Source organism: Mauremys reevesii, linkage group 21 (genome assembly GCF_016161935.1).
Source record: "Mauremys reevesii isolate NIE-2019 linkage group 21, ASM1616193v1, whole genome shotgun sequence".
NCBI classification, from domain to species: domain Eukaryota; kingdom Metazoa; phylum Chordata; order Testudines; family Geoemydidae; genus Mauremys; species Mauremys reevesii.
The window spans coordinates 2730339-2756537 of record NC_052643.1 but is presented as its reverse complement, the minus strand read 5'-3'; the positions used below and the strand labels follow the sequence as shown (position 1 = coordinate 2756537).

General features: G+C 50.0%; 1 pseudogene; it reads left to right on the top strand.

Annotated features, from left to right (window-relative positions):
* The first annotated feature begins 5983 nt into the window (after positions 1-5983).
* Positions 5984-25647, top strand: LOC120388026 (annotated as a pseudogene).
* Positions 25648-26199: the final 552 nt, after the last annotated feature.

Here is a 26199-nt window from a genome sequence, read left to right as displayed (position 1 = left end):
AGGGAACATTAACCCATCTCTCTCTGCCGTGCCCTGTCCTTTCCCTTCCTTCCCCCAGCAGCAGGAGTCTCTCCCTGATGCAGTGATCCCCAGAGACCAGTCAGAGAAGTTGTCCCCAGAGGACGACAACGATCTGACTATGGTGGAAGCTGGCTGGAGGGTCGTCATGGACCATCTCCAAGGTGGAGACAAGATACAAACATTACACAGCGGAGCGGGAACCGAGTACTTCCTGCCCCTCATCCCATCCCAGCTCCCTACGGGGAGGCTTGTCCCAGATGATCCACAGCCCCAATGGGAATGGTTATCCCCTAGGATCCGGGACCCCTAGAAGGATGTGTTTGTCCCGTACAATCGGGGGTCCCATCCCTGCATAGGCCTTGTCCTGTTTCCTGACTGCCTGTGCTGGAGGAGGAGCTGGTTATGGGAGCTGGGGGAGGGGTTTCCAGCCTTCCCCTGGAGCGTGTGAGCCCAGGAGCCAGTTTGCATGGCTGTCCCCATCCCACCCTGCTAGTTTCAGGACATGGCGGAGCAGATCCAGTTCCTTTGTGCCAACCCCTGCATGTGCTGCCCAGCTCCAAAGCTGCCCTGGCAGAGGGGATTGCAGTGAGTAAAACACAGCTCCGGGCACCTGGTGGGAAGGCAGGAGACATGGAATGAGAAGGGGCCTTCCATGGGCCAAGGGGCAGATCGGTGGGGCTAGAAGGGGCAGAAGAGGGCAGGGCCTGCCTGGCTGAGGACTGGGCATCAACGAAGGGGAAATTTGGGGCATAATCACTAGGGGCAGGTGAGGACTCATGGGGCTGGTGGACAGCTGAAGGAGAGGGTGAGGAGATGTGGGGTGGCTGGGAGGGGGTAAGTTTGACAGGAGGGAGGGATATGGGAGGACAGGGCCCAGCTGTGCTGGGGAGATCCCGCTGGCTGTGTCAGGGTGCTGGCAGCCTCCTCTCTGGGAGTGCCTGGGGGTTAGTGGGGCCCGAATCTCACACAATGTTTGGGGTCCCACAGGAGCTGATTGAGTTGCTGCCCTTGGACTCTGCGCCCAGCTCCGTCCTCTCCAACTCCGTGGTCGCCATGTGCAACCTCAGGTACCAAGACCTCCCACCCGGCTCCCACACCCGGTGCAGCTCACACCCAGAGCCAGGAGTCATTGTGCCTCCCAGGTCACCTCCCAGCTGTGGCGGTTCCCTCCTTTGGAGGCGGGGGTATGTGGAGGGGATGGTCACTCCCTCTTTGCCGGGCTGGAAATTTCACTGACCCCAGCCAGGTCACACCCCTGCTTGGTCCAACAGTTTCCATTCTTGCCAACCCGTGCCTAGTTCCTCACAGTTTCATGCCCATGTTAGTGCCAGGCCCGGCTCTGCCCTGGAAAGTCGAATACTGGTTCCTCTCTCCTACCAGCGAACTGCAGCCAGCTCAGGATCCAGAGCTGGAGTCTCACTCCTGCAGGCCACCATGCCCAGTGTGTCACCGTGGCCACGGACAAGGACCATCACATACAGGTAGATCCCTGCCCTACTCCTCCGTGCCAGGAGCAGGAGTGGCCTCTGGTCCATGCTCCCTCAGTTCGCTGGAACTGCTGAAATGAATGTGTGTGTGTGTGGGGGGGAGAGATGGGAAGAGGCTGGAGGGTAACAGAGGAGTGGGGGTCCTTCCTCCATGGGAGATTCCTTTACCCTCCTTCAGGAATCCCTTCCTTCCTTCCATGTTCTGTGCTTTGGAGCCTGGAGTCTGTCTGCAAACCCAGCTCCCATCCATGGCAGCTTGGCTATGCCATGCCGTGCTGTGTGCCAGGCCTGGGGCAGAGAAGCACTAAGAACCAGGACTGAGGAGCCAGCTGTCATCCTGCCATGAACTCTTGAGAACTGCGCAGTGAGGGATCAGGATGGGGGAAGCCAGGCCGAGTGTGGGGTCCCCCCAGGGCTCCCCTTGTACCCATCCTGTGGCAAGTGTACCCTGGGTTCCATGACGCTGACCCATGTCTCTCTCTCCCCTTTGCAGGCACTGCACAAGACCTTGGCGGAGAACCTGGATATAATGCTGAGGAGCCTGCTGGCAGCGTCCCCCAACACTGACTAGCTCCAGCACATCTTAGAGATGAGCATGATGGGGATGGGCCAGGGAATTCTGCTTGAACCCCGTGGGAGTCTGCAAAGGAGAGACTGAAAGATCCATGTTTCCAGGGTATCCCCCTAGCTGGGATCCCATGGGGCCAGCTTGGCCAGTATACTCAGAGCCTGCAATGCTGTCCTCCTTCTGGGAATAGAGGGAAGGAGCCTGGCTCTGCATGGCTGCTGCAGAGCCTCCTTTTGGCTGGATGTGGTGTAGCCATTCACAGCATACCAGGCTGGCTTGGGGAGCAAGAGCCTCAACCCTAGTGAATTGCTCAACTTAGAAGGAGAGGGGAGCCAGAGAAGGGATATGTAGGGGCCTGGAAGAACATTAGGTTATGTCTAGTTAGGAATATAGGACACCTAACTGGATGGACCATTGATCTTGTCCAATGTGGCAAGTCCTATCTTACAGTGTCTGGTTCCAGATGCTTCAGAGGAAAGTGCAAGAGGTCCCCAGTGGACCATTATAGAATAGCCTGCACATAGGGGAGGTTTCTTCCTGATGCCCATAAGTTAGTGTCTGGTTCATGCACTGAAGCAGGAGGGTTTCTGTCTCTTATCCATTTTTAATCTTATCTAATGTGACTGTGGATGATCTTCTTATCTTTAAAAATGGCTGATCCTTTATTGACAGGATACTGCAGAGGTACAACTCCCCATTGGAATGCATGGGAAAGGCAGGAAGTTTCAAAGATGTAGTACACTAAAATTAATACAATTAATAATTCTTTTGATTGTTGTTTTACAGTAGCTTTGCAAATCTCTGCCCTTCCCATGCATTCTTGTGGGGAGCTGCATGTCTTCTCTTCTAATTTACATGCCAGCAAGATTGTCAGTATAAGGAAAACCAAGGTACTAGCACCATCTGCTGCACAGAAATGTTGAAACTGTGACAGAACTTTAGCATGTGCCTGGCCCTATAGGGGTGAAATCCCTGGTGGGTCCCCATTTCCTCCCTCTGCAGAGAGAGTGTGTGTGTTTAGGGAGAAATAGGGTTCAGTATTTTAGAAAGAGCCTCCTGCACATTCCTGCTTTTTGTTCCACATCAATAATGACATTGGTTTCCATGATGACTGCTGTTGGCACAGGCAGGGCAGTGCTTGGGCAGAACTGTTTCCACGGTAACACGCTGGTGACAGCTTCTGGCTGTAGCTGCTTTAACAGAATAATTAAGTGAGTCAGTGTCCTGTGGAGACCCAAAGCCTAGGCAGATCTTCTGCCCCCTGCAGCCCTACATGTTTCTCCTCTGAGATCCCATTAGTATTATTAATTGTATTTGTTTCCTTTTAATGTTGGTGACTCCTGGCCACCCCTGCACCCCAGGGACTCACAGTCACTTGCCATGAAATAAAGCCCTGCAGAGAACAGGCCTCACTGAGCTCTGCTTGGAAGACATCACACTCAGTTGAAGTGCAGTGTCAAGTGAGTGGAATGTCCTTATTCCCCCCTAGTAGGCTAAGTACAGCTTCCTCCCATGCAAAGCAGTGCCATTCCTTCAGCCGATCAGAGATGGGCATTGGTGAGGACTTCGCCAGGGACTAAGCTTCCACAGCACTCCTAACTTTAGCCATCCCAGTCACCTGATATATCACAGTTAAAAGCTATAGTATAGATCAGGGGTCAGTAACCTTTTGGAAGTGCTGTGCCGAGTCTTCATTTATTCTCTCTAATTTAAGGTTTCGCGTGCCGGTAATACATTGTAACGTTTTTGGAAGGTCTCTTTCTATAAGTCTATAATATATATAACTAAACTATTGTTGTATGTAAAGTGAATAAGGTTTTTAAATGTTTAAGAAACTTCACTTAAAATTAAATTAAAATGCAGAGCCCCCCAGACCAGTGGCCAGGACCCAGATAATGTGAGTGCCTCTGAAAATCAGCTGGCATGCCGTCTTCGGCACACGTGCCATAGGTTGCCTACCCCTGGTATAGATTGACCTAACCCTGATCCTGTAACTCGGTTACCCAGGCAGCCCAAGGCTTTAGCTTGGTTAGGGAACATGGCTAAGGTCCTACCTACACTACAATTTTTAACTCTCTCATAACCTGATTCTGTTCTATTCTAGATAGGTTCTTATGGTGCATTTATCACAGTAGTGTCAGAGTGCTTTCCAGCAGTGCATTAAGCAAGGTGACTAACATCTGTCACATATCTGAAATCACATCAGGATAACCATGTTGTAGCTTGGTCCCCCGACTCAGTTATTTTGTGGTGTAGATAGGGTCCTAGTTGTCAGCTCAAATGATGATGGCCATAACTGTTTGCAAATGATTTCAAATACATTTAAAAGCCCCAATGAGAATGGAGCCTAAGTGGTGTTTGTGATCCTAGTGGGCTATTCTGATCACTTTTTCCTGTGATGGATTTGATGGATCACGCAAGGCTATAAAAGAAAAAACATATACTTTAGTAACATCTTTTATGAAAAGTTCCCTCTGCGGGAATTTTAGTTGCTGGGATGATTCTATTAGAGATTTAATGTATTGGGGATATCTCTCTCCAGAACAGGACTTTGGAGTCACCAAAGAAAAACTGACACCCAGATTTTATACTTGTCCTGAGCATGATGGGCAGGATTTTGAGAGTTTAATCAATGCCGTGTAGATGCCCATGTGGTGTAGAGGGGATCAGTAAAACACCTAATATCAGTATCCCTCACTATTGTGTCTCAGGTTTTGTCTACATATGTCAGGGTTCCCTCCCTACTCTGAACTTTGGGGTACAGATGTGGGGACCCACATGAAAGACCCCCTTACGCTTATTTCTAGCAGCTTAGGTTTAAAAACTTCCCCAAGGCACAAATCCCTTCCTTGTCCTTGGACGGTATTGCTGCCACCACCAAGTGAGTTAGACAAAGATTCAGGAAAAGGATCACTTGGAGTTCCTATTTCCCCAAAATATCCCCCCAAGCCCCTTCACCCCCTTTCCGGGGGAGGCTTGACAATAATATACCAACCAATAGGTTAACCAGGTGAGCACAGTCCAGACCCTTGGGTTTTTAGGACACTAAAAACCCATCAAGTTCTTAAAAGAAGAACTTTATAATAAAGAAAAAAGTAAAAGAAGCACCTCTGTAAAATCAGGATGGAAGGTAATTTTACAAGGTAATAAGATTTAAAACACAGAGGATTCCCTTCTAGGCTCAACTTCAAAGTTACAAAAAGCAGGAATAAACCTCCCTCTTAGAATAGGGAAAAGTCACAAGCCAAAACAAAAGATAATCTAATGCATTTCCTTGCTATTACTTACAATTTTTGTAATCTTAGATGCTTATTTCAGGTAAGGTTTTAGGAGATTTTTTTTTCCTTCCCTGGTCCTTCTCTGTCGAGAGAGAGAAATACAAAGAGAACCCAAACAAAACCTCCCCCGCAGATTTGAAAGTATCTTCTTTCCTTATTGTTCCTTTTGGTCAGGTGCCAACCAGGTTATTTGAGCTTCTTAACCCCTTACAGGTAATGGAGGGATTTTATGCTACCCTTAGCTGTATGTTTATGACAACATACCACTTAAGTCGATGTAAGCTATGTTGTTTAGGGGTGTGAACACCCCCCCCCCCCGAGCAACATAAGTTACATTGACTTAAAGCTGTGTGTACGCTTCGCTATGTCACCATGAGACACTCTCCCAACAACATAGCTTCTGCCTCTCATTGTGGTGGAGTAATTTTGTTGATGGGAAAGTACTTTCCTGTCAACGTAATGCATCTTTACCAGATGTGCTACATCAGCACCGCTGCAGCACGGTAGTGAAGACAAGCCCTCAAACTCTTGATGTAGTCAACTCCCTATAACCAGAGACACGAGCCATTTGCTGTGGCAGATGAAAACCTTGACATATCTTCTTAATGTTTGAAGTTGAAGACGCAGCTATGGGGCAGCTCAGAGTAGGGGAGCAGGGCACCATGTGACACTGGAGATGCCTGAGCTAAGCAACAAACTCTTGACTTTAGTTCCTGTTGCATATAGTCTGTTTCCTGGTTACTGCCAAATATAGCTGCCTGCTACATTACAGCTGTGTAATGGGGTGGGGCAAAGCCTAATTATTGAGCACCTACTGAGCACGGTGCAACCTCCAAGTTGGTGGGAGATGTGGGTGCTCAGCAGGTGCACAGCACCCCTCAGGAGTTGCTTCAGAGTGCTGTTCTGTAGCTGGCAATGAGATTTTTGCTGTAGTGTCCCATTATGCACATAACTGCTTTTTCCTCTTTTCATATGCAAAGCGTGTGCAGTCCTCGGGCTCCTGGAAAGTTTCCAGAGTGGTCTGTGGAGTTTCAGAGTCTAGTGGTCCTACTGTAACCTGTGTTCATGGATCCATAGATTTTAAGGCCAGAAGGGACCGTTCCGATCATTGTGTTGTGCTCTTCCTGCTTGCAGCTGAAGGAGCACCCAGAGAAGGGGGTGTATGTGAAAGGACTCTCCCTGCACACCGTGCACAGCGTGGCCCAGTGCGAGCGCATCATGGAGACGGGTTGGAGAAACCGAGCAGTGGGCTACACCCTGATGAACAAGGATTCTTCCCGCTCCCACTCCATCTTCACCATCAACATGGAGATCTATGCTGTAGGTAGGTGCCAGATTCCTGGGTCAGGCCTTTGGGAGACTGAGCATAGAACCAGCCTGTGCAATTTGGTGGATAATCCCAGAATAAAAACTGGTGCTTGAATACAGCTGAGCAAATCGTTGATTTTTCTGTTCTATTGCTGAACCACAGTATCTGTGGGGAAAAAATCGGTTTGTTTCTAAATGAAACTGAATGGTTTTTTTGAGTTTTTTTCACCAAAACAAAAACTGAAAACATTCCATTTGGGTCCAAATTAAATGTTTTGAATGTCTGTTCAAATGGACATTTTCAAAATGTTTTGTTTTGATTTTTTCTAAGGTATTTTGACCTTTTCAAAAATGTTGTTGTCTGGTTTTTTTGGCCAAAACAATTTGTTAAATTTGACCAACATTTGCAAACGGTTTCAGAGCCCTTGAAAAATGCATTTTTCAGTGACTGTATTATTTGCTGAAAATTTTCCCAGTTCTAGTCTTGAATGATTTTAGGTCTAGAATGAGAGCTGTGCCTTGGCACCAACATTCACTACAATGCAAAGTGACTGAGTATTTTTTAAATGTCTTTTCCCTTGCTCACCTGTGGAGGGAGGGGGACAAGTGTCCTAAACATTGTTTGGGAGCATATTTCCCTCTGTTTTTCTTCTAAAATCCTTATTTGATGCTGTTGAGAGCTGCTGGACTGACAGCCCCGGTGCCTGAAGGCCACACTTGCACTTGGAATTCATAGATTGTAAAGCTGGAAGGGGCCCTTATTCTCATAGAATCAGAATCATAGAAATGTAGAGTTGGACAGGACCTGGAGAGGTCATCAAGTCCAGCCCCCTGTCCTGAGGCAAGACCAAAAAAACCTAGACTGTCCCTGACAGGTGTTTGTCCAACCTATTCTTAAAAAGCTCCCATGATAGGGATTCCACAATCTGCCTTGGAAGCCTGTTCCAGTACTTAACTATCCTTATAGTTAGAAAGTTTTTCCTAATATCTAATCTAATCTCCTTTACTGCAGATTAATCTAATTACTTCTTGTCCTGCCTTCACTGGACATGGAGAAGGAAAGGTTACTTACCTTTCTGTAACTTGAGTTCTTCGAGATGTTTTGTCCTTATGAGTGCTCCACTGCAGTACGCATGCACACCTCTAACTAGTCTGACCTCCTGCTTAACACTGGCCAGAGAACTTCACCCAGTTCTTCCTGCACTGAACCTACGAACTTTTGATTGAACTACAGCATATCTTTTAGACAGATACCTAATCTCAGTTAAAAGATCCCAGGGAAAGAGAATCCCTAGGTAGTCTAATCCAGTGGCGAATTACTTTCACTGTCCAAAAAATGTGCATTTTATTTCCGGTTTGGATTTTCCTGACTTCGGCTTCTAGCCACTGGACTTTCTTTACTCAATAAAGTATGGCTAGAAACAGGGCAAGTTGCCCCTAGATATCACCATGCCAGTGTGTCTCAACCTGACACACCTGAAGGGCCACCTTTAGGAGTGAGAGAGGAGTTCAGTCTCCCATGCTCCATTCAGTCCTTGGCCTCTGCTGAGTGCTAATAGTCTGGTTTTATTTCCTTCATCTGTTCTCCATTCATGGGAAATTTGCACAATGTCTTCCAACTGTAATTGCAGATGCTGCTGATAGTCCCTCATTTCCATGTATAGAGAATTTACTCACCAAACATTTACTGAAAATGGGGGAATGAGGAGTGACCCTCAGAATAACCCAATTAGCTGATCACGTGGGTGTTAACCGTGCCTTGATTTGCTGAACCAGATCCTGCTTCACCAACTTCTATAATATGGGACCCTCAAATCCTGACGTTAGCCTAAGAATCAAAAGTAAATGCTTACTCTCCTCTCGTGTTCCAGATAGGGCTTGGGTTGCAGTCTAAGTTGGAATTATTTGTCTTGTTTAGAGGCTTTCAAAAAGTGGTACCTCTGTTTTTGCAGCCCAAACTAACAGGGTGAGAATGGCTTGTCATTTAATTAACTTATTAGGGAAGCCCCCTGCATTCCATGGCAAGCTGGGCCTAAATTCTGTTTCAGTGTCTCTGGATTTTGCAGTGCTATAGTGCAGCAGACTGGAAATTCTGCATCCGTTTCATTTACATTTGAGATTGGATGTTTTACTGGCTTTAACATGACAGTCATAATCCAAACAGTATAGTGGCCTCTGCTATTTATTTTGAAATTAAATTACATTTGTTTTACACTTTGCTCATGTTTTCAGTTTTTATGCCTCAAGATTTGTTATTGGCGATCCAGAGCAGCATAGTAGAAGATGGAGGAGAGAGGAGGGTGAAATATGATATTTTGGCAGCTGTATATTGGACAGTCTGAGTTTGGGGCAATTGGGGAGGTGTAGGAGCAAATTTGGGATTGTGGAATAAGCACATTAGCTGGATGTTTCTACTTAAATGACCGTCAGTCAAATAGTTAACAAAGTTGATATTTAAACTGTCATCTTTAGGTTTCAGATTGGACCCCCATTAAGATGAATGGGGAAGATCAAGCTGTCTGCAGTCTTGGGAAGAAACACAGCATCACTGACTTATAGTTCATATTTTTAAGATTCCCTTCACAACCATGAGATCTACAAAGACTTTTTAATGCACGTTTAGATTCCAGAGTGAAAATATGCAGCAAATAGTAGATTCTGTGGCTGCAGATTTATGAAATACACAGGTCCCTTCCCATTAGTCCAGTGTTTCTCAAAGTGTGGTCTCCGCTTGAGTAGGAAAAGCCCCTGGAGGGCCGGGACAGTTTGTTTACCTGTCCGTCCGCGAGTCCGGCCGGATTGCGGCTCCCACGGGCCACGGTTCGCCGCTGCAGGCCAATGGGAGCTGCTGGACGCGGCGCAGGCCGAGGGACTTACTGGCTGCCGCTTCCAGCAGCCCCCATTGGCCTGCAGCGGCAAACCGTGGCCAGTGGGAGCCGCAATCGGCCGGACCTGCGGACGGGACAGGTAAACAAACTGGCCCGGCCCTCCAGGGGCTTTCCCTACACAAGCGGCGACCCCAGTTTTAGAAACACTGCATTAGTCCTCTCTGAGCCTTCAAAGGAATGGTGCTTTCCCCCTTGATTTGGTGGGAGGGAAGAAGTTTTAGACTTGTCTCATGCTTCTGCTGCCAGAATTAGTTGATGGACTAGAAGAGAATTAGACAGTGACAGCCTGGCTTTCCAACCTGCTTGCAGGCATTTTAGCAAGAGTCTGGGGACTTGTTACACCAGGGAAACTAACTCAGTAGTTGTATTGATTGAAACAAACAAGCTCCTTGGGTACAATTACTGGCAGGAGCCAAAACAACTACTTAAATTTTAATTGCCAGTTGCTGCTTACAAACCCCCACTCTTCAGAGAGTCCATTTGCCCCAGGGCTCAGAAAGGACAGTCAGAAGGGGTGGCACTATATTCAAACTCCACCTATTTTCCCCAGTTTCACCCACAATCCCTGAGCTGCCAGATGTTTCTGCCAGAATGATCAGTGATGAAATAGCTAGCAGTGCTTTATGTCATAATCATTAGGGTTCAGTGTCAACACTCTACTGTGATGAATAGGGAGTTAACGTCTTGGAGCTGTTGTTTCTGTCTGTCTAACTGAGAACTCAGCTTTCACAGAGTGCATCAGTTTATGCTTTGTTGACATTTGGAAGGTTTTCTTCACAGTCTTAATGGCTAGAGACTAATTTTTTGAAATGAAAGTTTAGATTTTGCAGATATTGATGGGGCCATCACAGTAGTGCTGACCCTGTCGAACCCTTGATGCACTCCATTGTCAGCCTCATGCTTGTGGCCAGTTTTACTCTTAAACCTGGGTTTGTGATGGCTGGGAATAGCAGGGAAAGGGATGTTTGAAATGAAGGATGATCCAGCACTTAGGGTGGTAACCTGGCACATGGGAGACCTGGATTCAATTGTCTGCTCCATCACAGACTTCTTATGTGGCCTTGGACAGGTCATTTAGTCTCTCTGGACCACAGTTCCCCATCTGTACAGTGGGATACTAGCCCTGCTCAGCTTCATGGTGGTGAGAATGAATCCATGAAAAATCATGAGGTGCTGAGATACTGTGATAATAGGGGCTACATTATCTACCATAGGTAGAGTTTGCAAAGTCTGACTTCCTAGCCTACTTTTTATTCACTGGAGAATCACCCTCCTTTTGTTTTATTTTCCTTAGTTCATTGAATGAGCATTTGCTACTTATCTAGCACCTCAGATGCTGACTGGCAGAATGGGGCTTAGGGAGGGACTAAGACAGTTGTTTTCCACCTAGTGAGTTACTTGAAAAAGAGACAAATGCGTACCTTTAAAAACACCTTCCTTCTGGCTCAGAGTGCTCTGTATGCTCCCGAGAGTGGGGTAATTTATGGAGGTGCTGAGAGTCAAATGGTTCAATACACCCCGAATGAATCCGAGCACATTGGAGTTCTGGGGTGAAATTCTGGCCCACTGAAGTCTTTGGGGCCAGGTTTTCACCCTGACCTTTATCCTTCAGTCCCTAGTTAGCAGGGGTGGGCAGCATTCCCGCGCCCTGGATGGGGAAGGAGTGGCTCACATTGGAGAGAAATCCCCCTGGCCAGACTGGCAGCAAAGCTGATAGGTTCTGCAGGGAACTGCTTGCAGCTTTTCTCAGTCATGAGGATAGTCCTAGAGTTTAAGGCCAGAAAAGATCACCAGATCATCTACTCTGACCTGTATATCACAGGCCCTCAACACCACTTGGCACCAGCACACTAAACCCATCATCTGAAATTACACCAAATTATTACAGCCCACAGGAGACTAGCCTGTTCTATGCCACAGGTGTAGATTACACGGGACTGAGCTGCACCAGTGCCTGAGGCCCCACAATGGCAGGGAAATGATTAAGTGAGAGAGACCCACTCAGCTCAGGGGCTTCTTAATTAACAGAGACTTGCCCAGTGCCCAGTGTTCAGACTTTCTGGGCAAGCGGAGGAAACAGAAGCAGAGGCTGACCCCTCGTCCATCTCCCAGCCCCATGATCGAGAGCACGCCCATGTCCATTGCTGGGGCGCCACACCGCTTTTGGATGAAATGGATCGATAGGCCTTGCTGGACCTGACCCTTAACCTTTGTTCTTTCTCTGGGGAGGGGAAGGGGAGAGAGAACAGCTGAGAACGAGTTCCCTTCCCTTCTCCTATTTTATACTTCATAAAACGATGTGAAACGACACTTGGTGTGTCCACCCACATGAGCTAATATACCTGGCAGGGCTGGCATCTATACACACACACACATCATAGGAAGGGATGCTGCAGGCGCCTCTGCGCACTAAACCTTGGTTCACCGTGTGGGAAGCTCAGCAGAACAGTTATAAAGGTCGATCGAGGCCCTTTAGAAATGAGCAGCGACCTGCTTTCACAGCCAAAGACTAGAAGGCAAACCCAGCTGGAAATGCCAGCTCTTGGCCTAGAGCGAAGTTTTATTTTGATCGTCTTGTATTCTGACCGTCGCCTGTCCCCGTTCCGACCCACGGAACGAAATCATGTGGGGGCTCGGACAACTCAGCCCAGATCCTCTGACATTTCTGCTACTGTATGCTTGGTGGCTCCTTGTGTAGGGGGCTCTGCAAAACTCCACCAACTGCCCCAGCTGTATTTGCAAGGCTGTGCTAGCAGAGCAGCTCTGGGCTAGGGCTCTTGCCAGAGCGAGCAGCAGCTGGTTCACAGGCTCATCCTCTCCTGGCTTCATTTGGGACAATATTTATTCAGTTGGTTTTTAACTCAGACTGCAAAGCAAAACCCTGGGTAACAGCAGCTTTGCCAGGAGTTAGCAGGAGCTAAGGCACTGCAAGGGCAGCCACTCCTGTGGTGAGGAGAATGCAAATCAGCCTGAGTGCATGTCCTCTGTCATACTGCTTAGCTCTGTCCACATGTAACCGAAAAGGGTGAATAAATAGTGTTTCTACTGAAAAAAAAAACAAAAAACTTGTGCAGTTTCAGCTTCTTTTGATCTTCACTCTACTTATTTTTGCCGACTTTTCTGTCCCTATTTCCCTTACCCAAAATAAGCAAACGGAAAATAACAAACTGATAACCAGCCAGCACAGCACATTTAAAACTCACTTAAAATCACTACCAGCATTTCAAATCAATCAGCTGTGCACAGATCCTGCTTGATTTCGCCACCGTGACAGGTTCGGTCACAGAGACTCCCCCTTGAGACCCCACCTGATGTGCTGAGACTTCCTCTGAGCCCGTTTTCCCTGCCAGCTTGGGACTTCAGTACGCTGTCTTGTTGAGCCAGACACACTAGCCTCCTGCAAACACAGACCCAGGTCTGAACCAAGTCCTCCAAATAGCTGCAGACTTAACTGAAAACAGCTTAAGAAGTGCTTCTGTCTCTAGCACCCATACATCAAGCTCCCATTGGGATCCTAAATCCATTTTACTCTGTATAAAGCTTATACAGGGTAAACTCATAAATTGTCCACCCTCTATTACACTGATAGAGAGATATGCTCAGCTGTTTGCTCCCCCAGGAATTACTTACTCACTCTGGGTTAATTTATAAGCAAAAGTGATTCTTTTAAATAGAAAAAGTAGGATTTAAGTGGTTCCAAGTAATAACAGACAGAACAAAGTAAGTTACCAAACAAAATAAAACAAAAACACGGAAGTCTAAGCCTAAGACATTAAGAAACTGCTTACAGATAAATCTCACACTCAGAGATGTTCCAATAAGCTTCTTTCACAGACTAGACTCCTTTCTAGTCTGGGCCCAATCCTTTCCCCTGGTACAGTTCTTGTTCCAGCTCAGGTGGTAGCTAAGGAATTTCTCATGACTGCAGCCCCTTTGTTCTGTCCCACCCCCCTTATATAGCTTTGGCACAAGGCGGGAATCTTTTGTCTCTTTGGGTCCCCAGCCATCCTTCTAAATGGAAAAGCATCAGGTTTAAGATTGATTCCAGTACCAGGTGACATGGTCACATGTCTTGGGAGACCCCAAGCCTTCATTGTTCCTGGCCTGACTCACAGGAAGGCTTGCAAGTAAGCAGAGCTATTTACAACCAATTGTTCTAGTTGATGGGAGCCATCAGATTCCAAACCACCATTAATGGCCCACACTTTGCATACTTACAATAGGACCTCAGAGTTATGTTTCATATTTCTAGTTTCAGATACAAGAATGATACATTTATACAAACTGGATGACCACACTCAGTAGATTATAAGCTTTGTAATGATACTTACAAGAGACCTTTTACATGAAGCATATTCCAGCTACATTATATTCACACTCATTAGCATATTTTCATAAAATCATATGGAGTGCAACGTCACAGTCACCTCAGAGTCCTGGCCCACCCTGTCCACTATCCCACCTCTAGCTATGGACATTGCTGCTGAAGCTTTAGAGGAAGGTGATCCCTCCCCTCCAAAAAAAAAAATTAAAAAAATACAGAATACATGGGCGTGGGGGGAGAAATTCCTTCCTGAGCCCATTACACTTAGCATTATTGTGGGGTGAAAGGTAGGAAGGAAATGTTACAGAGGGGAGGGTCACTTCCTGGTCCCTGGTAAACAAGGTGTTAACTTCAGCTTAGCTCTTGGCTTCCTCATGCAGTGGTACTCAGGGGGAGAGCTGTAAATTGGTTGCTTAGGAGGGAAAGGGGGCAGAATCCTTTTAGGAAGGTCAGGCTCAAGGGACTGGGCTGAATCCCAATCTGGGTAGTTTTCTTGTTTTCTGCTTATACTTTCCATTGTCCGTTGAGGAGGAGCAGACTTTGACAGTGCACGTCTCTCCTCCTGCTGAGTAATTTCACCAGCTTCTAAGCAGTGAAACTTGAACCTTGGAGTGTTTGCAGCCCCCCTTGGGATGCCAGGAACCCACATGGTGACGTCTTGATAGTGCTTGTTTCCCTGGTGAGGGGCACTTCCTGTGTCTGTGCACCACAGGCAGCCCTATGAGCATCACCATACACTGAGGCAGCTTTGATTCAGGCCTAGAGAGAAGCTGTAGGCTGGAAATTGAACTAAATATTGCTTCCAGGCTTCTTGGTTCCCCCAAGCCTTTCCTGGTAGTCCACTTGAACAGATCCTCCTCTCTGGCCATTCACATCCTCTGCTGCTTGTACTGCCCATGTGTTTCTTCCAGCCATGCTGATTTCCTACCCCATTGACTCTTGACTCTCATTTCCATTCTCCCTTATCTCCACCCCTTTAACTTCTCTCTCCCTGCCTGGCATTGATCATTTAACTCCATGAAACATCCTGGGGGATATAGTTTGTATGAAAGAACCTGTAAACTCCACCAGAGAGGTCCTTTGGGGCCATCTGCCTGTCCCAAGTCAGGGTAAAGGAGGAGGGTTGGGCGTGGGGCTAGCAACTCCACCCTGTAAAAATCAGCTTGCTACAGAAACGCCAACAATAGAGTTAACAAAGACTTTTAGCCTGGAAAAAGAAGGGTCTTCAACTCGAAGATGCATGACGCTGGGTGGTGAAAGCCGCGAGGAAGCCACTAAGCCGATCACCCTTCTTGCAGCCAGGAGGATTACCATTGGCACATGGGCGTGAGGACCATGTGCGAGTCAGGAAAGACGGCGCAGGTTGCAGCAGAGATGAGGAGCAACAACCTGACTCTACTAGGCATTAGCGAGACAAGATGGATGCAAGCTGGACAGAGACGACTGTTGACAGGAGAGCTGTTGCTGTATTCAGGACATGAAGAGAGCGACGCACACCACACACAGGGAGTAGGCTTCATGTTGTCCAAGCAGGCACAGAGAGCACTGATTGGTTGGGAGGCACATGGTCCCAGGATCATCACAGCATCCTTCAGAACTAAAATGAAGAGGATTAAGATGAATGTTGTTCAGTGCTACGCTCCAACCAATGACAGTGAAGAGGAGGACAAAGACTACTTTTACAACAGACTCCAGAAAATATTAGAGACTCTCCCAGACAAAGACATTACCATCCTTATGGGAGACTTTAATGCCAAAATTGGACCTGATAACACAGGATACGAACAAGTCATGGGGACCCATGCTCTGGGAGAGATGAGTGAGAATGGAGAGAGATTTGTGGATCTGTGTGCACTTAACAATCTGGTCATAGGAGGCAGCATCTTTCCTCACAAGCGGATCCACAAGAGTACCTGGGTATCGCCAGCAGGCATGACAGAAAACCAGATCGACCATGTCTGCATTAGCAAGAAGTTCAGAAGATCCTTGCAGGGCGTTAGAGTTAGAAGAGGAGCAGGCGTGGCGTCCGACCATCACTTAGTGGTGGCCAGATTGAAGCTGAAGCTGAAGAAGAACTGGATAGGCGCGTCAGACAGAAGAAGCGAAGTACAACGTCAACCTTCTGAAGGACCATAAGACCAAGGAAGATTTTGGATTGGCGCTGAAGAATAAGTTTTCAGTACTACAGGATCGGTCTGAGGAAGAGGAAGACAGTGTACTCAACAGATGGCAGAAAGTGAGAGACACACTTAGGTCAGCATGCCAGGAAGTGCTTGGAATTAAGAAACACCAGCAGAAAGAGTGGATCACAGCAGAGTCCTTGACAAAGATAGAAGACAGAAAGAAGAAGAAGGCAGCAGTCAACAACAGCAGGACTAGAGCAGCAAAGGCCAAAGCTCAAAAGAGTATGCTGAAGCCCACAGAGCAGTGAAGAGGAATATTAGGAAGGACAAGAGAGATTATGTGGATGGACTGGCAGCAGAAGCAGAGCAGGCAGCATACAGCGGTAACATGAAACAGCTGTGCGATACTACCAAGCGACTGTCTGGAAAGTTCAGCAAGCCAGAATGTCCCGTTAAAGACAAGCAGGAAAGTCTATAACAGGAATAGAACTACAGATGAACAGATGGGCGGAGCACTTTGAGGAACTCCTGAACAGACCAGCACCACCAAATCCACCAGACATAGACCCAGCCAACGAGGACCTCCCAATCAATTGCGATAAACCAACCAGAGCGAGATCAGAAAAGCCATCACCATGATGAAGAACAGGAAGGCGGCTGGACCTGGCGATATCCCAGCAGAGGCCCTGAAAGCAGACCTGGATGCCTCAGTGGAAATGCTGTACCCCTCTTTGAGAAAATATGGGAAGAAGAAGTGATTCCGGCTGACTGGAAAGAGGGATATCTCATCAAAATCCCCAAGAAAGGAGACCTCAGCAACTGTGCCAACTATAGAGGAATCACACTCCTGTCGGTGCCAGGAAGGTCTTCAACCGAGTCCTCTTAGAGAGAATGAAGGATGCCGTCGATCCACAGCTACGAGATGAACAGGCAGGTTTCCGGCAGAACAGATCATGCACGGACCAGATAGCAACGCTCCGCATCATAGTCGAGCAGTCTGGAGTGGAACTCCTCGTTGTACATCAACTTTGTTGACTATGAGAAAGCATTCGATGGCGTGGATCGAGAGACCCTCTGGAAGCTCCTTCGGCACTATGGCATCCCAGCAAAGGTGGTCAACCTGATCAAGAATTCATCTGACGGCATACACTGTAGAGTGATCCATGGAGGGCAGCTCACAAACAGCTTCCAGGTGCGAACCGAGTCAGACAAGGATGCTTGTTGTCACCACTTCTCTTTCTTCTCGTCATCGATTGGATTATGAAGACATCCACTTACAAGCGTAGGAATGGAATCCAATGGTCATTGTGGACCCAGCTTGATGACCTGGACTTTGCCGGCGACCTTGCACTCCTTTGCACAGTAAACAGCAGATGCAAGAGAAGACCAGCGTAGTGGCAGCCACGTCATCACAGGTTGGCCTCAACATCCACAAGGACAAGACCAAGATCCTTAGGATCAATTCCATCAACAACGACCCAGTCACACTGAATGGAAGCCCCTGGAAGAAGTGCAGTCCTTCACCTACCTAGGTAGCATCATCGACCAGCAGGGTGGCACGCAGACATCAAAGTAAGGATTGGTAAGGCAAGAGCAGCCTTCTTACAGCTCAAGAACATCTGGAACTCCAGAGAGCTGTCTTTGGCAATAAAGATTCGACTGTTCAACTCCAACGTGAAATCAGTCTTACTGTATGGAGCTGAAACCTGGAGGACAACCAAAACAACCACCAGGAAGATCCAGACCTTCATTAATAGCTGCCTCAGAAGGATTCTCCAGATCCGCTGGCCAGACACCATCAGTAACATCCACCTCTTGGAGAGGACCCATCAACTCCCAGCAGAGGAAGAAATTAGAAGGAGAAGGTGGGGCTGGATAGGACATACACTACGCAAGCAGCCAACCAACATCACCAGACAGGCACTGCAGTGGGCGCCCAAGGCAAGCGGAAAAGAGGCCGCCCAAGAAATACCTGGCGACGCGACCTTCAGGTTGATAGCAAAAATGGGCTATACCTGGAACCAGCTAGAGCGAATGGCCCAGGATAGAAGACTATGGAGATCTGTTGTTGGCGGCCCATACCCCGGTTGGGGTGACGGGCATGAATGAATGAATGAATGAAAGAACCTGTACAAGGTAAGAGTCTCAATCCTGCACGGTGCTGAGTGTCTTCTGCAAAATTCTGTGTACCCTCATCTTCCATTGAAGCCTATGGGAGGTGAGAGTGCTCACGGGATCAGAATCTAAAGCGGTTCAAGAAGTTTTGCTGTGTATTCTGGGAACCAGGGCCCTGATTCAGCAAAATAGGTAAGCACATGATTTCAATGGGACTCAAGCCTGTCTTAGAAGTTATGCATGAGTATATGTGCTCTTCTGAATCGGGGCCTATGTGCATATGAAGTCTAGGGCCCAAATTGATATGTAATGCCTAAGGGCAAGAGGCCTGGTCCTTGTCTGGTGAAGTTGCTTCTTCTTAAAAGAACCCAATCCCACATTGTTTTCTTGCAGATGAGAGAGGGCAGGATCACCTGAGGGCTGCAAAACTCAACCTGGTGGATCTGGCTGGAAGCGAGAGGCAGTCCAAAACCGGAGCCACAGGGGAGCGTCTCAAAGAAGCCACCAAAATTAACCTCTCTCTCTCAGCTCTGGGCAATGTCATCTCAGCCCTGGTAGATGGCAGGTGCAAACACATCCCCTATCGAGACTCAAAGCTGACCCGGTTGCTGCAGGACTCCCTTGGAGGAAACACCAAGACCCTCATGGTGGCCTGCCTGTCTCCTGCTGATAACAACTACAACGAGCCTCAGCACTTTGCGCTCGCCAACCGGGCAAAGAACATCAAGAACAAGCCCGTATCAATGAGGATCCCAAAGATGCTCTGCTGAGGAGTATCAGGAGGAGATCAGGAAGCTGAAGGCCATTTTGGCTGAACAGATGAACACAAATAACTTGTCAGGTATGATGCCCTTGAACTGCTCCAGAGTTGCTTTATCATTGGCCAGAAAATTACACCTTAAATATACAGAGTGCACATTGGCATTTCTCCCCAACCTCCCTTCTGCCTATTGGGGAAGGCTCTCTTCAGCCCAACACCAGCAGCTTTGGCCTTTGAGTTGGGTGGGAGGGATAGGGGTAAGGATGGGAGCAGTCTGTTTTCAGATGGGGGGAGACTTTAGGGAGGGGAGCAGCCTCTAGGACCCATCCTCCATACTGCTGGATAGGAGCAGCCTTTCATGTAGGGGCTAAGACTCTATGGCCTTTCTTCCTTCCCCTGCCCCAGCCAGAACCAACCTTCAAGAGAGCAGGCAATGTCCATGCCCGCTTTGCCTCCCTACTGTTGATCCTCCCCTCCTGGGCCTGAGGTTATGTTAGGTGGCCACATTAAGTGGTACTCCTGCCGTTTCTCTCTGAGGAAGGGGAAAGGGAGCTGCATAGGGGCTATGAAGCTTGAGAAGCACAAGTTCACAAGATCACTGCTCCATTTAACCAGACATCTTGCCTGCATCCCGTAGCTTTAGGCTTGGGTGAAGAGGCAGCATTCTCCAGCCGTTAGAGCAGAGGACTAGGCATCAAGACTCTTAGGTTCTGTTCTCAGCTCTGATGCTAATTCTCTGTCTAGGGCAAGTTGCATAACATTTGTGTGCCTCAATATCCTCATCTGTAAAATGGGGGTGAGAATGATCCCCCTCCCTGAGTGAATAGCTAGATGAAAACCAGGGACAGGAAGACTCCAATTAGCACTGTATTCCAAGCATCTCTCACTCTTGCATTTACTGCCATAACCCTTTCACATCACTGCAGACCTGTACTGCTCTCAGAAATGTGATCCAGTGTCCAGGGAACAATGTCTTTCTGTGTTGAGGGTTTAGAGTGTCCTCTGTGATAAACTACTTCCCACTGCCAGTCTGGCCACAGGCAAAGATCATACCATTGTAGCCCTCAGTTACATCCTGGAAAATAATAGTAATAATATCTAGACTAGACTAGAATTATCTTCAGCCTTTTACATACCTGGAACCAAGCTGTTTAAAACTCTGTCCTTCCACACAGCAGTGACTTTCTCTCAGGTGCAGCCCCAGCACAGAGCATTCTCTATCAGGGTGGACTGTATCCTATTAGCACAATTTAAAGGAATGTCTAGGCCAGAGGTCTCAAACATGCAGCCCATGGGCCGCATGCGGCCCCAAGGTTATTTTCTGCAGCCCGCAAGGTCCTCGCAGCCCCACCCGCCCTCCCTCAGCGTTTAGCTAGAGCGGCTCCGGCCCGACGCGCACCGGGGGCAGGGTAGGCTCCCTGCCTGCCTGCCCTGCCCCACGCTGCTCCAGGAAGCGGAAGGAATGTGGGGAGAGAGGCGCAGGTGTGTGTTGATGTTGCTTCAGGCACCGCCCCAGCAGCCCCATTGGCTGCAGTTCCCCATTCCTGGCCCTTGCTCCCCACATTCCAGCCGCTTCCCGGGCGGAGCGGCATGGGGCAGGGCAGGCAGGCAAGGAGCCTGCCCTGCCCCTGGTGCGTGCTGGGCCAGAGCCCCCTCCCCGAGCCCCTCCTGCAGTCGAACCCCCTGCCCTGAGCCCCTTGCCGCACCCTGCACCGACCCCGACACACCCCTCCTGCACCCCAACCCACTGCCCTGAGCCCCCTGCCGCACCCCTCCTGCACCCCGATCCCCTGCCCTGACCCCCTGCCGCACCCCTCACCCCTCCTGGACCTACACCCCAACCCACTGCCTGAGCCCTGCCACACCCCACGCCCTCCTGCACCCCTGGGAGTCAGGGAGGGGGCAGAGTTGGAGTGGGGTTTCAGAGAAGGGGTTGGAATGGAGGCAGGGAAGGGGTGGGAAGAGGTGAGGCAGAGGCGGGGCCTCATGGAAGGGGTGGAGTGGGGGCGGGGCCGAGGACAGCTCGGGGAAGGTGTCAGTAATGCAGCCCTCGGGCCAATGTACTAATCCTCATGTGGCCCTCGTGGTCATTTGAGTTTGAGACCCCTGGTCTAGGCTGACACATTCCCTATCATCTGTTAGCCTCTTTCTGTTGGTTAGTTGCCAAATGATCTGTGGACAGTCCTCTGTTGTATGTGTGAGTAATCTTTCTCCTTTCCTTAGGTCTGTTACCTGCTGAGACTGCTCAGCTGGAAGTGAAGCCAGCTCTCCTACCTGAACCCCAGCCAGATGTCGAGGCAGAGAAGCAGCTGATCAGAGAAGTAAGCCAGGGAGCGTGACCCCCAAGTTACTTCCTGCTGGGGGTTGTCCACTTTTACAATCCTCAGCACAACTGTAGTGCAAGGGGGTACTGTGTGACCTTCTTGGTACACCTCTCCCCACGCACCTCAATCTTTGGTCTTGTACCATAGACAAAACCTGTGTTGTTGGAGACTATGTTACAATACCACTGTTTCCCAACATTGTTTCATTTTGTTTTGGAGATGGGATGGAACTGGGTTCCCAACTGGGGTCAATTTGCATTGTAGAAGTGCCTTAGCTTTCAGCACTCCCTGCCATTCTAGTGTGGAATCTCCTGTCAGCAAGGGGTTCAGCGAATCTGATCTGACCAACTATTGAGCCAAATCCTGAGCCTCCTACTTGCTTCTTAGTTAGACTAAACTCCCAATGACGTCAGTGCTGCTGGTTGCTTAGGTGATCATTAATGAGATATAGAACCTTTCGGTTCTTCTTCGAGTGCTTGCTCATATCGATTCCAGTTAGGTGTGTGCGCGCCGCGTGCACATTCGTTGGAAGATTTTTACCCTAGCAACACTCGGTGGGTCGGCTGGGCGCCCCCTGGAGTGGCGCCGCTATGGCACCAGATATATACCCTGCCGACCCATCTGCCCCTCAGTTCCTTCTTACCGCCCGTTTGGTCGTTGGAACAGTGGAGCGGCTTAGCTGACCTCCACTTCCCTAGCTACTCGTAGTTCTCTCGTTCCTTGTTGTGTATATAGTTAAAAACTTTTATATAATTCACTTTAGTTTATTACTTTATAGTATATTTAGTATAATATTAGTTAAGAGGGTTTGAGAATAGCCCCTTCCCGCACCAGTGCAGGGCCCATGCCCGGTTCACCACCTTTCAAAACCGTGCTTGGCCTGCCGCGGGTGGGTGCTGACAGGAGACCCACACGACTCCTGTCTGAAGTGCCTCGGGGAGTCGCACCTGACAGCTAAGTGCCACATTTGCAAGGCTTTTAAGCCAAGAACAAAAAAGGAGCGGGACATTAGGCTAAAGCTGCTCCTCATGGAGGCGGCTCTCACGCCTCAGCCTTCAGCACCGAGCACTGGTCACTCTTGAACAGAAGCACCTCCTTGGCACGGACCGCGGCGGTGCGGCCAAGGCTCCTCAGCACCACCCGTCGCTGGCACGAGGCCGGCTCGACGCCGCTCCCTCTCCCCGAGGTCGAGAAAATCTAAGACTCCTGCTGCTTCCGTGCCACCTGCACCGCAGCCAGAGAGCTCATCCAAGTCGGACCGCCCGGCGCCGACACCCGCCACGGCACCGGCAGCGTCTGCACCGTCAATTCCGGTCCCACAAGGGCCATCGAGTCTGGTGCCTGTCAGCTCCCGGCTAGACCCGTGGTAGAGCTTAATATCCCGTCCATGCGGAGGCGTTCTCAGCGGCGGGGATCTGATTTTGATGACAGAGTCGATACTGCCTCCGCCCCCGGCCCCGCTGGTGCGGGCGATACAGTCTATAGGCAAGCCGGCCTTGATTCGGCCACCCTCTGTTGGCACAGCAGACCGGCACCGGTCTAGGTCATGGTCCGCAGGCGTTCCAGGTCGGCGGCGCTTCGCGCCCGTCGCCGCTTCGCAGTCCGGCACCGTTCTCCTCTGCGGTACCAGTCGCACTTTCGCTGCTCCAGTCAGCATCCGGTCACCGGCCCGATATTCGGCACCGCTCCAGGCACCGTGACTCCGTAGCGCTCGATGCGAGCCTCGAGATCGCGGTCGACCTCCGGCACCGTTCAGTCGCAGGTCGATCGTTCCCGGTACCGGTATGCCTCCCAGTACCGGTATCTGGTGCCAAGTAGAGCTAGGCCTGCTAGAGACATGGACTCTGCTCAGAGCCTCTCCGCTCCTCCATGGCCTTCCAGGCATGCTTCAGAGTCGTCCCGCGCGGACAGCTATTATGCACAGGACCGTGAGTCTGATGTGCCCACCGGGGTCTTCCAAGAGGGACAGGCCCAGGACCTAGGCCCACACCTGTGGTCCTTCTGGGCCTTGCAGGCGTACCACCAGGCCCAAGGGGCACCAGTAGTTCCGTCCGCTCAGCACCATCAGAGCACCAGGTGCCAGAGGTGACAATCAGCCATCCGCCTCCCGCTGGTACAGAGGAAGCTCCAGTCCACCCACCGGACTCCCCAGTCCCACTGGAGCAGGAGGTTGCTCAGGAGCAAGAGGCCACGCAGGACCCTCTCGTCCCAGGTGTCTCCTCTTCCTCTTCTCCAGATGAGGCGGTGGCAGGGACATCTTCCTCGGGCCCGCCTCCAATCGACCTGAGGGCCCACCAGGACCTCCTCAGGAGGGTAGCACTCAACATGAACCTCCAGGGAGAGGAGGTCCCAGAGGTGGAGGACCCGGTGGTGAGCATTCTGTCGGCGGATGCTCCCACCAGAGTGGCCCTACCGTTCATTCGTACCATCAAGCCAATGCAGACAATATATGGCAATCGCGGCCTCCATCCCACCTACGGCCAGAAGTCGGCGTAAATATATGGTGCCCTCTAAAGAATGCAGTATTTATATGTCCATCCTCCTCCCTGCTCACTGGTCGTTCAATCAGTTAATGAGAGGAACGCCATGGCCAGCAGGCGGCAGCCCCAAAATCCCGAAGGAGGCTAGGCGAATGGACCTGCTCGGCCGTAAGGTGTATTCAGCGGCGCCTTACAGCTCTGGGTGGCGAATCAACAAGCCCTCCTCAGCCGCTATAATTACAAAACATGGGTGGAGGTGGGGAGATTTCTGAACTACTCCCTCAGGATTCCCGCCAGGAGTTCGCGGCCTTCTTGGAGGAAGGAAAAAAGGTGGCCAGAACTTCCCTCCAAGCCTCGCTCGATGCAGCCGACTCAGCAGCCAGGACTCTGGCCTCAGGTGTTGCCATGAGGCGTATCTCATGGCTTCACGTTTCCAACCTCCCACCCGAGTTGCAGTACACCATCCAGGACTTGCCGTTCGATGGTAAAGGCCTCTTCTCGGAGAAGACTGACCCTAGGCTGCAAAGCCTGAAAGACAATAGGGTCATAATACGTTCGCTAGGCATGCACACACCAGTGACCCAATGCAGACCCTTCACGCCCCAACCTCCCCGTCCATATTTTGTGCCTAGAAACAGGCAGGACTTTGACAGGCGGCACGGTCGAGGTGGGTGTAGACACCAGTCAGGACCCCAAAGGGCCAAAATCAAGGTCCCTCGAAACCACCAGCGGGACCAAAATCTAACTTTTGAAGGTGCGCCCGAGGACAGCGTACCAAGTACAGGCCAGGATCCTTCTCCTCCCTTCTCCAACCATCTCTCCTACTTCCTCCCGGCGTGGTCCCAGTTAACCTCGGACCTCTGGGTCCCTACGGTGGAATATGGATACCACCTCCAATTTGTTTCAGCCCCACCCTCCCACCCCGTCCCTCTTCAGGGACCCCTCTCCTGAGCAATTCCTCTTGCAAGAGGTGCGGTCGCTCCTCACCATGGGAGCTATAGAGGAGGTGCCAAAGAATGAAAAGGGCAAGGGCTTTTACTCCCGTTATTTCCTAATCCCCAAGTCGAAGGGTGGTCTCAGACCCATCCTAGACCTGCGAGGACTCAACCAGTTTATGGTAAAGTTGAAGTTCCGTATGGTATCCCTGGGGACCATTATCCCATCCTTGGATCCTGGAGATTGGTATGCCGCCCTCGATATGAAGGGCGCATATTTTCATATCACCATTTTCCTCCGGACAGGAGGTACCTCCGTTCGTAGCCAACCATCAGCACTTCCAGTTCACGGTCCTGCCCTTGGCCTTTCCACAGCCCCAAGGGTATTCACAAAGTGAATGGCGTGATCACCGCATATCTCCGCCCGGCGTTGGATACACGTGTTTCCGTATCTGGGCGATTGGCTCCTCTGGGGACCTCCGAGACACAAGTCGCCCAGCATGTGGGCATCGTCAGGGACCTATTCACTCATCTAGGCCTGGTGATCAATATAGAAGTCCTCTCTGGTTCCCACACAGAGGTTAGACTTCATAGAAGCGATCCTAGACTCCAATCTCGCCAGGGCCTGCTTACCACAGCCGCGGTTTCAAGCAATGGCAACAATCATCCACGGTCTGCAAAATTTCCCGGCGACCTCGGTTCGCACTTGTCTCAGTCTCTTGGGTCACATGGCTGCATGCGTTCGTAACCAGGCATGCCAGGCTCCGCCTCTGTCCGTTACAAACTTGGCTCAACTTGGTATACCGCCTGAGCAGGGACTCAATAGACACAATAGTCACCATTCCCCGAGCACTCTAGGCTCTCTAAACTGGTGGCTGACTCCTCCCTGGTGTATGCAGGGCTACCGTTCCATCCGCCTCAGCCCTCAGTGTCCCTGATGACGGACGCGTCTTCTCTCGGCTGGGCGCGCACCTCGGAAGCAGCCGTGCAAGGCCTCTGGTCACCTCAGGAGCTGACCCTGCACATAAATGTCTGAGAACTGAGAGCAGTCCACCTAGCATGCCAGGCATTCCTGCAACATTTACAAGGCCGCGGTGTCTCAGTGTTTACAGACAACACAACAGCCATGTACTATATAAACAAACAGGGAGGGACTCGATCTTCTCCCCTTTGTCAGGAGACCATCAGACTCTGGGACTTTTGTATAGCCCACTCGATAGACCTGGTAGCGTCCTTTCTCCCGGGGGTTCGGAACACTCTGGTGGATCGACTGAGCAGGTCATTCCTCTGCCACGAGTGGTCGATATGCTCAGATGTTATTCATTCGGTTTTCCAGAGGTGGGGATTTCCCCACATAGACCTGTTTGCTTCCCGCGAGAACAGGAAATGCCAGATGTTCTGCTCCTTCCAAGGCCTCTCACCAGGGTCGATCTCGGATGCATTCCTGATGCCGTGGACGAACCGGCTGCTTTATACCTTCCCGCCGTTCCCGCTGGTTCACAAGGTCCTGCTAAAACTCTGCAGGGACAGAGTGCACCTAATCTTGATCGCTCCAGCGTGGCCCAGGCAGCACTGGTACACCACGCTA